Source organism: Tenrec ecaudatus, chromosome 1 (genome assembly GCF_050624435.1).
Source record: "Tenrec ecaudatus isolate mTenEca1 chromosome 1, mTenEca1.hap1, whole genome shotgun sequence".
NCBI classification, from domain to species: domain Eukaryota; kingdom Metazoa; phylum Chordata; class Mammalia; order Afrosoricida; family Tenrecidae; genus Tenrec; species Tenrec ecaudatus.
The window spans coordinates 193,332,151-193,349,840 of record NC_134530.1 but is presented as its reverse complement, the minus strand read 5'-3'; the positions used below and the strand labels follow the sequence as shown (position 1 = coordinate 193,349,840).

The 17,690-nt window shown below is 47.6% G+C and overlaps 1 protein-coding gene and 1 pseudogene across 3 annotated transcripts in view; one reads left to right on the top strand and one right to left on the bottom strand.

Annotated features, from left to right (window-relative positions):
* Positions 1 to 17,690, bottom strand: part of LOC142422662 (protein FAM163A-like) — an 89,714-nt gene that overhangs the window by 16,789 nt on the left and 55,235 nt on the right. The gene's annotated exons all lie outside the window — the stretch shown is intronic.
* Positions 11,538 to 17,690, top strand: part of LOC142439196 (small ribosomal subunit protein RACK1-like) — a 61,354-nt pseudogene continuing 55,201 nt past the window's right edge.

Sequence of the window (17,690 nt, the reverse complement as noted above, 5' to 3'; positions counted from 1 at the left end):
AGTCCATAATTCAATTAGATCAAGCATAATTGTACAATTGCTACCACCATCAGTTTCAAAACATCTTCTTTCTTCTTGAACTCTTGGCTATCAGCTCTCATTTATTCCTTCCCTCCTCAACCCTACCCCACAGTAACTCTTATTATTATGGTAGATGTTAGTATTATAATTAGTTTATTTGCTGTATATTATACCATGCAATGTGTCCATTCACCTGCAATTCTGTAGAACATATGGGCGGAATTTAGCCTGTCAGTCAGGTCACAGCTTGATTGGAGGGCAATCAATGTCTCCCTGGCGGTTGGCCCCTCCTTCTCTTTTCACCTTCCTGTTGACAAACCACCTGGAGCCACGCTGAGACCTGTGAGAGCCCTGGGGATGCTTCTACCCCCCACTGGATCCACAAGGCTTTGCATCCACCGGTCTGTGATCTTCCTGCATTTTGCATCATTACATGTGCTGCACGAGTCTGAAGAGAGATTTATGGACTAGTATGGGAATTATGGGCTAATATTGGACTTATGGACTTGATCTGGACTGGGCTGGGATGTTCTCTTAGTATACAGTTACTCTTTGATATAAAGCTCTTTCTTATACATATAAGTGTCCCTCGATGTGCTTCTCTAGCCAGCCCGGCTGACTGACCTAGGCCCTCTGAGAGAGCAGATGCTGAGCACAGGCCCGTGGGGAAGGTAAGGATGCACTAGCCTGCATCCTCTGAGTACCAGGATCTCTCAGGGGGGTGTTTTTAAAAATCCTTTCTTATTTGAATGGCCATTTCTACATTTTGTAGTCTTCTTATTGTCATTTTTTTGAATAGTACTGGGTCAGTGGTAGACTTATAAGCGGGAGACTTGGGATCAATTCCCAGCCCAGGCACCTTAGTCACTACCCTTCTCTCTGTGGAGGGTGTGGCGATGATGCTGGATAGGTTTCAGCAGTACTCCATATTAAGATGGACTAGGAAGAGAGGCCTGGTGACCGTCTTCTGAAAATCAGCCAACGAAACCCTATGGATTTCAATGGTCAGATGTGCCACTCCCCCTGGAGAGAGCACCGGGCTTCCCAATGCTTCTCTCGGTCAGGCATGAGGTGGCCAGACATCTATGCCTTAACTGTTTTGACGACACTTGCTTTTCCATACATTTTAATGACTGGTAAGACTATGTCTTGATTTTTGGTTGAAGGATGACTCACAGAATGGCACCCAGCTCATAAATACACAGCTGGTTGACTTTTCTCAGAAGGAACCATCCAGTGCCCAGAAGCACCCTCACCTCGGCATGCTGGGTATCTTTGCTGGAGCAGAGTTCTGCTGGAAGGTACAGGGAAGTCACTTGGCCCACTGTTGCTAGGTCCTGAGCCATATCTATTGCACAAAGGCTCAGGGCCCTGCAATATGAACGTCCTAATGCCGCTATACCGGCCCGGGGTGGGGGTGGGGCGAGTATGCTTTGGCTGGAGCACCACGAGGAAAGGAATGGGAACTTCTGCCTGGGCTCTGCCATCGGGGAAGGGCAGTGAACTGTGTCATCTGAAAATGAGCAGAGAGCTGAGTGCCTTAAAGCCTGTTGCCTCTCTGCTGCTTCTCCCAGCAACAGGAAGAGTGGGCCCATTAGCTTTTCAGGCTCTACCAGCAGCCCAGAGGGGACTTGGGGTATCTGTCACACAGCCGCTTTGGGAGGGCTGGGGGTCAGGGATGAGCATAGGGGCGACTGCCCCCCTGTCCTCGCAGAGAGCAATGAGGGGAGGGCTCTGGGGAAAGAAGTCAGAGTTGCCTGTGTCATGTAAAATGATCTCTGCTGCGGACAGGGAAGTATTGCCGATGGGTCAGTGGTTAGGAGAATATTTGTATTTCTTAATTTGGATTTAGACTAGACTTTCTATGAGAATTATTTGACCTTGGGACATATATGGTATGAGAGAGGAGAGGGAGAGAGAGAGAGAGAGAGAGAGAGAGAGAGAGAGAGAGAGAGAGAGAGAGAGAGAGAGAGAGAGAGAAAGAGTGCTTTTGCTTGCATGGCACGTGTTTGAGCCAGTAACTCTCCACCGGAGATGTGCAGTAAAGATGAGACAGTGTCTGTGTACATCGCACTGGCAGAGACAGTGAGACGGACCGACAGACGGAGCAGAGTTTTGAAGTGTTCAGGCCCAATCTGGACTCCCTGGCCACACTCGTTTCCTAGGGCCTCCATAACAGATTACCATAAAGTGAGTGGCTTCAAACAAGAACTTCATCCTCTCGCAGTGCTGGCAGAGAGGAGTCCTCTGGATCTCCAGGATGCCGGCAGGACCATGTTCTCTCTGGGGGCTCCTCTCTTGACTGGGGCTCCCAGGGGTTCCTTGGGGCACAGCAGCTTTACTCTGCCTCCTTCGTCACCTGATCTTCTTCACCCCTTTCTCTGTGTCTTTCACCCTCTTTTATTAAAATACCAGTCATGATCCAGTAGGGCCCACCCTATTCTAAAGAGGCCTCATGTTAATCTAGCTAATGACATACAGATTCTATTGCCAAGTGAGGTCACATTGACAGGCACTAGCAGTTAGGGCTTGAACATATTTATAAAGCATGAATCATTGCATAACATCCGGTAGAGTCTTGCACTCCCCTAATGCTCGATGTGATTCTAAATTAACTCATTCAGACACCGGGAAGTGGACTGCAGGCATGCTATGTCCTTGAATTGCCACGAGGGAAAAGGGATCAGACCCTAGGGTTGGGTCAGACCCTAGGGTCGAATCCCACTTTGTGGGTCCAGGATTGGAGAATGGTTGGTTCTTGGGTGGAGGGCAGGGGACAAGGTGGAAGGGTGGGAGAAAACAAGGGAGGGAAGGGGTGAGATTGAGAGAGAGAAACCTACTGTGCGGAGATGATGGGATTATCTCTGACCAAGCTTCTTCGTTGCTCACAAGTTCTGGAGAAGTGGGTGGAGAGAACAAGATGTGATTGAACTGAACGCTGCCCCTCTGTCACTCCCACCTGCTGCTGCTGGGCTGCTCCCAAGTCAGAGATAGAGCTACCACCCTTCCAAGAGACAGTCTTGTCAACACTGGAGCGGAGATGTTGTTCAGACAATATCAGGCAGACAACATCAGCCTGCTGCTGCCACAGATAAGATTCCGAATTGCAAAATTTGGGGATTTGTGCTGTGTTGTAGGACACTGTCACTTCAGTTTGTGATTGTGGTGGGGCTGTTATCTCCGAGCGTGGCAGTTCAAGTCAATCAGCTGAGTAAAGCTTTACAGCTTCTGTAAAGATTTAGAGTCTTAGAAACGCTACAGAACAATTCTACTTTGGCCGACAGGGTTCATAAAGTTGGAGTCAACTCAATGGCAAGGGATTTTCCCGTAAGGCCTTGGGGTCCTTTTTGTCCAGGCAGCCATGAAAAAAAGAGTGGGAGATCCCCAAGCGAAGGCTGTAAGAGCTGGAAATGCTACCATTTCTGCCTCCATGCCACTGGACATGTAACAGGTCACAAGTCCCTTCAGGAGAGCCTCGGAGATCTGGGGAAGGGCTCGTGCCCAGAAAGGAGTGGGAACAGGTTTCACTGGGCCCAGAAGTGTCACGTATAATCCCAACTTCAGGTCCATCTTTATTTCTTGGCATTCTCCTCTTGGAGTAATTGCTTCTTATAATGTCAGCTGTACTGAAATGCATCTCGTCTCCCAGGTTACCATCCTCTCTCCTGTTTCATTTTTACATATACTGTTTCTTCTTCCTGGGCCACCTTCCCTACCCTCATCTACTTAGCAAGTTTACTCTGTTAGGAATCAGCTCAAATACCGCTTCCATTGCACGCAAGCACTCCCTGACTCCTCTAGGCAGACTCCTTTTAAGCCCATTCTGTACTTTACAGAGAAGCCCTGGTGGTGTAGTACTCACAGATTGGACTGCTAACTGCAAGGTCAGCAGTTTGAAACCACCAGTTGCTCTGCTGGGAGAAAGACAGGGCTTTCTACTCCCGTAAAGAGTTATAGTCTTGGGAGGTCACTGGGGGCAGTTCTGCCCTATTTGATAGGGTTGCTATGGGTTGGTATTGACTTGTTGGCAGTGAGTGAGTGAGCAACTTAGGGGCATTCCATGACAGATGGAGCTGTCTCCTTTACTTGACTGCCAGCCCACCATGGATAGGAATGTTGTTTTCATCTCTGAATCCACTTAGCAGATGGCCTGCAGCCTGGAGGACTCAGTCAACATTTTTTGACTACAGGAATGAACAAAAGCTTGACTATCCTCTCTGATTTGTTTTTCAGCCTAAATGGTTCCATTTCTTTTTCTTTTTTTCAGATTCAGAAGATTTTCTTTCTTTCTTGAGTTCCTCGATATCACTTCCCCTTTGTCCCCTCCTCCCCCCACCAAGGCCCCCAGGAACCCTTACTCTGTTTCCTTTATTTGTCTAATAGGTGTTGTTTGTTTCCCCGTGTCTTACACAATCCAATATAGCCATACATTCTGCTGTTCCTATTTGCATTAGCCTTTGCCCATGTCTCTGGGGCTCTGCCTCTAGGAGGACCCTGTGGTGACACATGGTCGTCCCTAGATGGCGCCGTGGTAAGCGTAGTTGGGTAAGTGTGGTGCTGTCAACTTTGAGTTCAGGGACTCTTACACATCAGTGGCTCCACCCGAGAAAGAAGCGGCTGCCTGCTGGATTTACAGTCCTGCCAATCCAATGGGGGCAGTTGTTTTCTGTCCTGTAAGGGTTTCTATGAGTTGAAACCAACGTGATGACATGAGTTGGGTTTCTGGTTTGGGAGGCGGCACCGATGTTGAAGTTAGTAACTTGAAAGTTAGCAGTTTGAGCTGCTGGCAATCTGCCTCCGGAAGATAACCCCAGGGAGTGCAGTTCTGTTCCCAAACACACGGGGGCGCCGGTCCACTCGCAGTTTGTCAGTTTGGTGTGATTTGTGTGTTTGGGCTTGGTGGTTCCATTGGTGGTTCCCTTAAAAGATCCAGGAAAATCTGCCCATCTCCAAATCCTTGAGTCCATCACATCCGTGAATTGTCTTCGGCCACGTTAACACCTCCAAAGACCCCTTTTGTTGTATCAGGAAACATATTCACAGTTCTGGGAGTCAGAGATGGACTTTTGGGGTGACCCTTAGTCAGGCCACCAATCATACCAAAGGATGATTCTGATGTCCACCTTTCAGGGGCAACCGCTGTTAGTAGGTAGCATATCCTAGTGGTGAGCTTGCTCTTCAGAGATGCACCATAAACACGTGGCGTCCTGCCCCAGCAACAAGTCAGCCTGTTGCCAGACGTATTTTCAGGCCCAGCCCCTGCCTATGTAACCGTATCTCAAAACTGTCATCGAAAGCACACAATGAGCCCCCAAGAAAATGATTAAAAATAAATAAATAAACTGCAAAAAAAAAAAAAAAGAAGAAGCACACAATGTTGTCTCTTCCCCTTCTTGCCTTTTGGGAAGAATTCGGGAATAACACCCAGCATTTCTCTGTCACACCCCAGCTGCCGCCAGCCAATCCAGCGGCCCAGCTACCAAATTTTTATTCCACCGTCGCATTCCCTACCGAGGTGCTGAGGCATCTTGGCATGGCACGACTGCGTGTGCGTCCCAGTGGCGCGGTTGCCCCTTGGGCTTTCAGTGGGTGCGTTTTCTCAAGGAGATGGCCAGCCCTTTCTTCTGAGGCATCTCTAGGTGGACTTTGACTGCCAGCGCTCCGGTTAGCATCCGAGTGTGCTGTGGTTTGCACCACCCAGGAACTGCACTGGCAGGCCTTCTGCGCAGGTCTTCAGATCCTCGAGCCCCCCTTGCGAGGTCCCCAGGGCATCACTGGCACAGCTACTGTCCCTGTAGATTGATGTCCATCTGCCCTCGGAGCGAACAGGTAGAGGCACCAGACATGACTGCTCCTCGTTCTCCTGGTTTCAGGCAGAGTCAGTGTCCATCAGTCCTGTAGACTACTGGTTTCCTTGACCCTTTGCTGCATTCTTCTCTGCTCCTCCAGCTCCTCTTGGTGGGACACGTGGCGGTGGGAGATGAGAAGGCAGGAGCAAACGAGGGGGCAAGAGCGGTTCCATTTCTTTCTACCTTTCCAAAGTAGGCTGGCTTCCAGGTTTTTCCATGGTCCTCCTGTCCATCTTCAGACTAAGCTCCATTCTGTCTATCAAAAACCAAGCGAGCGGTCTTCCACTCGACACTCACCTGTGGGAACCTCCCGTGTGTCAGAGGTGAATTATGCTCTGTAAGGTTTCCTATTGCCTGACTTTTCAGAAGCCGACTGCCAGGTCTTCCTTCAGAAGCACATCTGTGGGCCTCAACCCCCCCATATTTCAGTTAGCTGCTGGGCATGCGAACCTTTCAGGCCACCCCAGTGGTAAAAGCAGTTGCTGTTGGTGACCCTGAGTGCTGTCAGGTGAGCACTGTGCTCCCCTGGGGTTTCAATGGCTGATTTCTCAGAAGCAGATAAGGCCTTCACGCCTAGTCTGTCTTAGTGTAGAAGCTCAGCATCACTACCACAAAACACGCCATCACTTTCCTTTCAAGTTCTAATTCTTCAATGGGGGGCCATTCCCGTTAACTCCTGACTGTGACCAGGACAGTGCCTCGAGCCACTGGCGTGTGGAGGTGGTTACAGAGCTGCTTCGAGGCTGAGTCGAAGGTGACCAAGAGTGACAGCAAGCAAAGGCAGCCACTGAGGCCTCAGCCTGCAGTGGTGGAATTCCTGCTCCTTGGGAAACGCAGCTTGTGGTCACCATGGAGGCAGCCGTCTGGGACTGGGGCTGGTGTCCTACTCCAGCTAGTCATCAGTGACAAGGCTCTCAGGGAGGGCATCCCCATAAATAATGTTAGGGAGTCAACAGTGAGAAAGAACACCTGTGTTATGTCAGCAAGCCGGGAGCAGACAATAGCCACCTGGTGGGGCTCTGCTCTACAATCTGACAGGTGTGTGGGGTCTTTTCAGAGAGCTGCGGGGCTGCCAGCGCCTGTGGCTGGCTCTTGTTTCCTCCCAGGGGAACACTCCTTCGTCTCACTGCGCCTTTCCTTTAGTTTATAATCACGAAAAAGCACCAGTTCCATCAAAGCCAATTCAGAGACCTTTGGCACTCGAAATACTAGTGCCAGACCTCTCCCGCCAGGATCCTTTGAGATTTAATATGAGACCATTTAGAACAGGGGTTTTCATTGACATCCCCCGCCCCCCGATAGCATTAAGCTGCCGACAGAATCTCCGTGTGAACATGAATCGTCTTGTTCTCATTCCTGGGCTCTATACACTTCAAACACACTCTCTGTGTGTCCACACGACAACATGCCACGATGTGAGTGGAGGAGGAGCCTTCTGAACTGTGGCATAATGCAGAGGTGCTGAGAACTGTGGGAAGATTAAAGAGCTGTAAAGTCAGGTTTTCATTATATGCTAAGGCTAGAGAGACTTCTTGGCTGGTGCAAACGATGAAGTGCTCAACTTCTATCCAAAGGGTGTTGGTTTGAGCCCACCCAGAGGAGACTCAGAAGAAAGGTCTGGTGAGCTGCGTCCAGAAGGTAAAGTTTGCCTTGTAAACAAGCTCTGAGGAGCAGAGTTCTATTCTGCACACACGGGTCACCATGAATTGGAATTAACTTGATTTCATTTTTTTAAAATTAATAATGAACAGATTATAGCAATATATGTGACATACAAAGAGCAACCCCCTCATAAAATGGATTTCCCCCCTGAAGCTACATACTTAAATTTTTTTTTACAAAACAACCTATCGCCTTCACGGACCTCTCCTTTACACTTAGTACATTTGTCAAATCTGCGATTCCAGTCTCAGAAACATTTTTCAAACTCATCTGTTTGGATGGCTGACAGCACCTCCCTCGTTTTTTTTCTTCACCTTTTCGACTTGTCAAATCACCATCCTTTCATGTCCCTCTTCACGCATGGAAATAAAAAAGAAGTCGCACAGAGCAAGGTCAGGTGAGTTTGTGGCATGGGGCAAGAGAGGCATGCTGGGGATTTTTTTGCCCCAAACTGGCACCCTGAGATGGCTGCATGAGCAGATGTATTGTCGTGGTGGCAAAACCAGTCCCCTGTCTGACATAAATCAGGCTTTTTTTGTCGCACATTGTTTTACAATCTTTTCAGAACTTCTAAATAGAAAGCTTGATTAACAGTCTGACCTGCTGGAGCGAACTCCAAATGCACCATGAGTCAACATTTTCGTCTATTCAGGAAGTTGATGGATGTCCAGAATGAGGTTTGTAATCAATTGACATTTCCTCTTTTTTGAAACAAGAAAATCACTCATACACTTGATTTTTTCCCATAGAGTTGTCCTTGTAAGCTGTGTTCAACATCACGAAAGTTTCTGAAGCATTTTTCCTGAACAAAATTTTACAGCCGTACACTGTTCTCTTCAATTGGCCATCACAAAAAAATGAGGTTCATAAGAAACTACTTATATGAAACAAGTCACTGTGACCAGAGAGAGCCTTCCAAGGTAATGCCACTGCGTGCACTGACTCAGAATGAGTTGCTTGGTGAGCACCTAGTGGGAAAATGTGTGCTACTACGAAAGTTCCGCTCCTCCCAGCACAATTCTGGTTTTTTAGGGGGGTACCCCTTGCATGTAGACATTTCCCCACATACACTGCCACTGAGTCACTACTGACTTATAGCTACCCCATAGGACAGGGTAGAACTGCCCGGTGGATTTCTGAGACTTTTAAAAAATCATTTTATTGGGGGCTCCTACTGCTCTTATCACAATCAATACATCCATCCATTGTGTCAAGCACATTTGTACATTTGTTGCCCTCATCATTCTCAAAACATTTGCTTTCTACTTGAGCCCTTGGTATCACCTCATTTTCCTTCCTCCCTCATGAACCCTTGATAATTTATAATTTTTTTACATGTCTTACGCTGACTGCTGTTTCCCTTCACCCACTTTTCTGTTGGCTGTCGCCCTAGGAGGGGGTTATATTTAGATCATTGTGATTGGCTCCCCCCTTCTTCCCCTACTTCCACTCCTGGTATTGATACTCTCATGATTGGTCCTGAGGGGTTTATCTGTCCTGGATTCCCTGTGTTTCCAGTTCTTATCTGTACCAGTGTGCATGCTCTAGTCTAGCCAGATTTGTAAGGTAGAATTGAGATCATGATAGTGGTAGGGAGGAAGCATTAAAGAACTATAGGAAAGTTGCATGTTTCATCGGTGTTATGCTGCACCCTGAGTGGCTCATCTCTTCCTTGGGACTCTGCTATAAGGGGATGTCCTATTGTCTACAGATGGGCTTTGGGTCTCCACTCCACACTCCCCCTCATTCACATCCATATGACTTTTTTTTGTTCTGGGTCTTTGATGCCTGATACCTCATCCCATCAACACCTCATAATCACACAGGTTGGTGTGCTTCATCCATGTGGGATTATTTGCTTCTCAGCTAGATGGCTGCTTTTTAATCTTCAAGCCTTTAGACCCCAGATGATGTATCTTTTGATAGCCTGGCACCATCAGCTTTCTTCACCACATATGCTTATGCACTTGCTTTGTCTTCAGCGATCGTGTTGGGAAGGTAAGCATCAAAAAATGCTGGGTAATTAAAATAAAGTGTTCTTGCATTGAACACTAACTCTTTATGGAAGTAGAAAGCCCCATCTTTTTCCTGTGGAGCAGCTGGTGGTGTCGAACTGCTGACCTTGTGGTTCCCAGCCCAGTGTGTAACTACTAAGCCACCAGGTCTCTATTGCAGACCTTTTAGAATGGGCTTTATTCAGAGGGGTCTGGGAAGACTCTAAACCAAGGGAATGAGCTATGGTTGAAGAAACTGAGGTTACTGAGCCTGTGCAAGAGAAAGTTGGAATAAAGACAGGGGCAGGGAACAGACTGCGGTAACTTTTGCCAACTCTTTGAAAACCTGTTGCTTGAAATAAGGATTAGTCTAGTCTGTGTTTCTGTACCATGGAACTACATGACTTCATACCTTTTTTTAATGCTATTTTTTCTGGATAGTCCTCTCCCCACTACCTCCACTTCTGGCAAATGCCACTTCCTCCATGAAGCCTTCCTAGGCCAAGAGCCAGTCTCCCTTTCTTGAGGCTGACGGCCCTACCACCATGTTCTGATTTTGTGTTGTCTCTCTGTGAGGGTGTGACCCCTTGAGAGCAGGAGCTGGGGTGCATTTGTTCTTCAGCAGTTTAAATAAAGGCCTGACTGCCCTAGCCTTTGGGTAGGTGCCTTCACACTCTTTCCATGGTGGAAACAAGTTGGCATTTTTGGACATATGAATACCTGAGAACCAGGCGGTAAGGTTATACAGCCAGTAAGTGGCGCTGGAGACGATTCTCAGCTATTTATCTGTCAAATAGCAACCCGTTTCTACCTTGAGAGAGAGCGTGAAATCACCATGGTTATTGTTAGTGGCTATTAAGTTGGTTCTTACTCAAGGTGGTCCCATGTGTTACAGAGTGTGACAGAATGGATGTCCTTTGCATCTTGTGATCTCTGAAGTCACTACTGATGTTACTAGTTGTGTCGCACCAATTGCCATGGAGTCGTTACTAACAGGATCAATCACATTGCCATATCGATGGTGACGATGTCAGTCCATCTCAGTGAGGGGTCTTTAGTATTTGCTGCAAACTACCCTTTCATGGCACTCACAATGAACCTCCCCAAGGAGATGGGACCTCTGCCTAAGAGGTCAAGAATGTACAATGTCTACCATACATTCTCATTCTTCAGAATCGCTCTTTAAAGCAGGAATTTTATCACCGTTTTACCAATGAGAACACTGCAGGTCAGCGAAATTAAATAATATGCCCAGGGGGGTACATCTAATAAGTAGCAGAGTGAAGATTTTTATCTTAGTTGATACAAGCTCAAAGCTTGATAACCTCTACACTATGTGACCCGGCAGAGAAAGGCCTCAGTTATTATTGCTAAATGCAGTTTCTGGGACCAGAAGGCAGACTTCAGCTCAACAGTGCATCCCCCATCAGTGCTAAAACTCCACAGGACTAGTCGCACGACTCAAGAGGCTGTGAGATCAGGAGAGATGGTCAGTGGGGGCAATCTAAACATTTGGTGAAATCTAGAGCTTGGCTGGGTGACAGAAGTAAATGACGTTCTGGTCCTGGTTCCTTTCATCCATAGCTTCCCTCTAACACCTGCGAGGCTTGGGGCAAGAGGACAAATGGAGGCCATAGAGGACGCACCTCAGGTCATTATAAATCAAGCTAACAGCTCTTAAAGAAACCGTGCTCTCTTTTCTTATTTTGACAGATACACTTGTATGAGGACCTGGCAGACCAGTTCAAGTTTAGGATTGTTAAGACTCATTGGAATTCCATGCTCCAGTGTGCAGTGTAAGGAGAGCTGGTCCAGCAGCTGGCCCCCGATCTTTCCACCCCTGACTTGGCTTTACACCTGAGGGGCTTGCTACACATGAAGTGTGGACACCCCAGGCCACAAGTCCAGGCTCCGTCTATCATCCCCAAAGAATGCATACCCTTGGAAGCGGGAATGAAACTTTGTACAGAGTCTGGACTACCCTGACAATAGTCTAGAGGGGACCCCAAAAACTTGTGTCCCCCCTTTTCGCCGCTGAACAGCAGCTGGAGCTGATGTGTTGGAGCTATCCGGCGCCATCCTTGTCACTGTAGCAACCCCCGCACCCGTTGCTGCCATGACTGAGCAAATGACCCTTCATGGTACCCTCAAGGGCCACAACAGCTGGGTAATGCAGATCGTTGCCACGCCACAGTTCCCCGACATGATACTGTCAGCCTCGCGAGATAAGACCATCCTCATGTGGAAGCTCACAGGGGATGAGACCTACTATGGCATTCCCCAATGTGCTCTGCGTGGTCACCCTCACTTTGTGAGTGACGTGGCCATCTCTTCTGATGGCCAGTCTGTGCTCTCGGGCTCCTGGGATGGAACACGACGTCTCTGGGATCCTACAACAGGCACCACCACACGCCGCCGTGTTGGCCATACCAAGGACGTGCTGAGTGTGGCCCTCTCCTCTGACAACCGGCTGACGGCCTCTGGCTCCGAGAGAAACCCATCCCGCTGTGGAACACTCGGGGCGTTTGCAAGCGCACCGTACAGGACGAGAGCCACTCTGGATGGGTGTCCCGTGTGCGCTTTTCGGCCAACCGCAGCAATCCCATCACCATCTCCTGTGGCTGGGACAAGTTGGTCAAGGTGTGGAACTTGACTAATTGCAAACCGAAAACCAACCATATCATCCACACAGGCTCCCTGAACACTGTGACGGTCTCTCTGGATGGATCCCTCTGTGCTTCTGGAGGCGAGGATGCAGGCCATGCTGTGGGACCTCAATGAAGGCAGCACCTTTATACCCCTGATGGAGGGGACAGCATCAGCGCCCTGTGCTTCCGTCCCAACCCCAACCGCCACTGGCTCTGTGCTGCCACGGGCCCAGCATCAAGATCTGGGACTTGGAGGGCAAGATCATTGTCGATGAGCTGAAGCACGAAGTTATCAGCACCAGCAGCAAGGCCGAGCCGCCCCACTGCACCTCTCTGGCCTGCTCTGCTGACGGCCAGACTCTGTTTGCAGGCTACACAGATCACCTCGTGCGAGTATGGCAGGTGACCATTGCACCCGGAAGAACTGTGTGGCACAGCTTTTTTGAAATGAAAAGACTGGCTTTGTGAAAAAACAAAACAAAACAAACACGTGTGTTCCAAATGGGGGGAGGGGTGGCCTGAGGAGGCCCAGAGAAGGAATCTATCTTTTCTGGGTCGAAGGGCTGTTCACTTCTAACACAGAACTTCCATGTGCTGAGCTTCTTAGCTTTTTAAAAAAAATATCCAGAGAAGATAGCTAAATTATCTGAGGTTAGCATCAAAACCCTGTCTGGGACAAGAGCACCTGGCTGGGCAGTGGAGAGCTGGGCTTGAGAGGCGCGTTCCTAACAGATACAGGGCGATAGGGCGCTGGGCGCGCTGGCCTAAAAGGGCACATTGCTGCAGAAACCCAAACTAAAGGGCCGGCAGGGCACTGATTTAGCCCTCTTTGCCTCTGCTCATTTCTTCCTGGCTGGCTGCCTGCACAGCACCCCGTGCTGAAGACTATTCTGGGAGTTGGGGACTTGCCTTGCTTTCATTCACAACCTCTTCTACTCCTTGCTTTGTTCTCATTCTCTGATACTGCAAAGGACTAGAGTGGCCTTTCTCACCCCGACAGCCGGCCTTTCCTCCAGCAATCCCAGTCTCAGTGCGGGCTGCTGCCGACTGCTCAGATCAGGGGAGGAGAATTTGGTCTCCAGAAGACGGCCTGTTGTGTTTGCCAAACGAATGTCTACCTTTATTCCAGTCTGCTTGGTGCTGGGTTAAGAGAGCGATACTGAAGGCCATTAGCCAGACTTGGGTTGGACTATTGATTCAATCTATGAAGGGTGAGTGATCTTGGGTAAATCACTTAAACACTCTGGGCCTCAGTTTTTCATCCTAAAATATCTAAAATGGGGATAATAATAGTAACTATATTGTAGGACCACTGGGTGGATTTAATGTAAAAAATTCACATATATTTAATTTTTCAATGACTGACATAAAATAGCTATTCAGAAATGTCAATGGTCTTTCCTATAGGAACACAATGCTAGTGGCACAGAGGGTTAAACTCCAGGTCATATGAACCCACCAGTACTCCATGGGAGGGGGCGCAAGGCCGTCTGTCGCTGTGAAATGTTACAAGGATGGCCCACTCTCTGGAGCAGTTCTGTTCTGTCCCATAGGGTTGCTATGAGTCAGAATCAACTCTCTAACACTGTGACTTTGTTGATGTTCTTTTCATTGCTATAGAAATCCTTGAAAGAGATCCCTATTTGTGCCAAGTACAAAGCAAGGTGACCCAACAGAATGTGGAAATCATATCAAACCAGATCACTAATGTCACGTGCAGGCAAAACTTTGCTGACGATAATTAACAAACAGCTATGGTAGTACATTGACAGGGAGCTGTCAGCATTCAAGCTGGATTCAGAAGCGGACTTAGAAGGAGGCTTATCAAATATATCTTGCCTGAAAGCAGAGAATGCCAGAAAGGTGTTTATTTGTAGTTTATGGACTATGCAAAAGCACTCAATTGTGTGGATTATAACAAATTATGGTTCACATTGCAAGAATGAGAACGATCACACAATTGTATTCATAGGGAAGCTGTGCATAAAACAGGAAGCAATTGTTCAAACAAAGGACCACCAAACTCAAACCAAACCAAACCCACTGCCACTGAGTCGATTCCAACTCATAGCAATCCTAGAGGGCAGGGTAGAACTGCCTCTGTGAGTTCCTGAGGCTGCAACTTTATGGCAGTAGAAAGTCCTGTCTTTCTCTAGCAGAGTGGTTAGTGGGTTTGAACTGCTGGCCTTGCAATTAGCAGCCTAACTTGGGTCTACAATAAATATTCATAAAAGCACACAAGAAATTAAAGTCAGAAAGAGTGTGTGTCAGGGTTGTATGTGGGATACAGAAAGATTTCTCCCAAGTTGTCTCCCCAAAATATATACCAGACCTCACTGCTTGCACCTAATGGTGATTGCCAAGTTACCTCCCTGAAGGCATCAGCCATCCTGAGTAAGCAGACCCTATTGTCTGTCCCACCATAGGTAGGTGGGGCTCACTCCCTGCTGTTAGGCACAGTGGATTGCGTCCCCTGAAAGCTTAGACTATGGCAAGTCTCCAGCTCAAGGACAATCAAGGTTAGGCTGCCATCATGAATCTGGGATCGCCCAGTTGTCACATGTATACCCTTAATCCCTCCTCTTCCTATAGCTTCTACACCCTTAGACCGTCCCCCTCTCATTACCTGTAGTACAACCCCTTCTTGTGACATATGTCTTTACCTGTTGTCAGGGGGCTTGCATGCCCCCAAAAGATATATAAGCCTTGGTTAGTGATAAATCGCATCCTCTCTCCTGTCCTCTCTGCCCGCACTGTGCGCAGACCAGGCGCACACTTGAGCCTACTGAACTCGTGAATAGCTGTGGGAGGCTGGCTACCCCCACAGTTGTATTCTTTTACCACATAAACAATCTGTATGCTGAGAAAACAATCTGAGAAGCTGGACCAGTTGGATGACACGAAGGACAAGGCAGAAGGACTAGAGGAAGGCTCATTAACAACTTGCCAATGCAGATGACACAACTTTGTTTGCTGACAGGGAAAAGACCCCAAAGAGCTTAGTGATGAAGATCAAAGACTACTGCCTCAGCATGACATACAACTCAACATTAAGAAAACAAAAGTCTGGTGCCCGGCTATCAAAAGAGATAAGTGTCTGAGGTCTTAAAGGCTTGAAGGTGAACAAGCGGCCATCTAGCTCAGAAGCAACAAAGCCCACATGGAAGAAGCACACCAGTGTGTGTGATCACGAGGTGCCAAAGAGATCAGGTATAAGGCATCATCCCCCCCAAAAAAAATCTTACCATAGTGAATGAAGGGGGAAGTGCAGAGTGGAGACCCAAAGCCCATTTGTCGGCCACTGGAGATCCCCTCACAGAGGGGTCTAGGGGAGGAGATGAGTCAGTCAGGGTGTGATGTAGCACTGATGAAGAATACAGCTTTCCCCCAGATCCTAAATGCTTCCTCCCACCCAACTACCATGATCCGAATTCTACCTTGCAAGTCTGGATAGAGCAGAGGTTGTACACTGGTGCAGATAGGAGCTGAAGACACAGGGAATCCAGGGTGAATGATACCTTCAGGACCAGGGGTGTGAGGGGCGATACTGGGAGAGTAGAGGGTGAGTGAGTTGGAAAGGGGGAACCGATTACAAGGATCTACATGTGACCTCCTCCCTGGGGGATGGACAACAGAAAAGGGGATGAAGGGAGACACTGGATAGGGCAAGATATGACAAAATAATAATTTATAAATTATCAAGGGCTCATGAGGGAGGGGGAGGGGGAAGGGAGGGGGAAAAAAGAGGACCTGATGCAAAGGGCTTAAGTGGAGAGCAAATGCTTTGAAAATGACTAGGGCCAAGAATGTACAGATGTGCTTTATACAATTGATATATGTATATGTATGGATTGTGATAAGAGTTGTATGAGCCCCTAATAAAATGTTTTTTAAAAAAGTCCTCACAACTGAACCAGTAAGCAGCAGCATGATAAATGGATAAAAGATTGAAGTTGTCAAGGATTTCATTTTACTTGGGTCCATCATAAACATTTGTGGGAGCATGCCCCAAATCAAACAGTCTTGCATGGCACAAATCCAGACAGTCTGCATATGACAGCTGGGCAATGAGGAAGGCAGACCAGAGAAGAATGGATGACTCTGGGTCCTGGTGCTGGTGAAGAGTATTGATTACTCATGGACCATGAACGTCAGAAGAACAAACACACCTGTGTTGGAAGAAGTACAGCCAGACTGCTTCTAAGACGTGAGGATGGCAAGACTATCTCAGGTACCTTGGCCATGTTAACAATAGGGACCAGTCTTAGAAGGATATCATGTTGGTCAAGTAGAAGGCCAGAGAGAAAAAGGGAAGATTTTCAGTGAGATGAGCTGACACAGTGGCTGTAACCATGAGTTCAATATAGCAATGCTTGTGAGAATGCAGCAGGGCCTGGCAGGGTTTAATTTGGTTGTGCACAGTCACTATGAGGAGGAAACTACTTGATGGTACCTAAGAATAATAACGTATTATAAGAGTCTATGGAAAAAATATTGACTGTGATGCAAGAAGCATCAAAAGAATGGGAGGAATACACAAAATTATTGTACCAAAAAGAAGTAGTGAACATTCAACCATCTCAGGAGGTGGTATATGATCAAGAAACCACGGTACCGGAGGAGGAAGGCACTAGTGAAAAACAAGGCTCCAGGAATTGACTGAACACCAATGAAAATGTTTCAACAAGCCGATAAAGCTCGAGATGCACTCACTCATGTTTACCAAGAAGTTTGGAGGACAGTGATCAGGCCTACTGACTGGAAGAGAGCCATAGCTGTACCTAGTTCAAAGAAAGGAGAAGGTGAAAATTACCAAACAAGATCATTGATATCGCAAGGATCGTTGCAGCAGTAAATCAACACAGAGAGCTGCCAGAAATTCAGGCTATATTTGGAAGAGGAGATGGAACAAGGGCTATCACTGTTGCCATCAGATGGCTCTTGGCTTAAAGCAGAGCATACCAGAAAGACGTTTGCTTGTGCAAAGGCATTCTATTATGTGGATCATAACAAACAGGATAGCATTGAGTAGACTGGGAATTACAGAACACTTAACCTATATGCTCGAGTATAAGTCGAGCTTTTTCAGCACATTAAATTTTTAAAAAAATCATTCTATTGGGGGCTCATACAACTCTTATCACAATCCATACATACATCCATTGTATAAAGCACATTTGTACATTCGTTACCCTCATCATTCTCAAAACACCCTCTCTCCATGTAAGCTCCTGGTATCAGGTCCTTTCCCCCCCTCCCCCCTCCACACTCCCCCTCCCTCATGAACCCTTGATAATTTATAAATTATTATTTTATCATATCTTACATTGTCTGACTTCTGCCTTCACCCACTTTTCTGTTGTCTGCCCCGCAGGGAGGAGGTTATATATAGCCCTGTAATCGATTCCCCCTTTCTACCCCACCCTCCATCCACCCTTGTATCACTACTCTCACCACTTGTCCTGAAGGGATCATCCGTCCTGGATTCCCTGTGTTTCCAGTTCCTAGCTGTACCA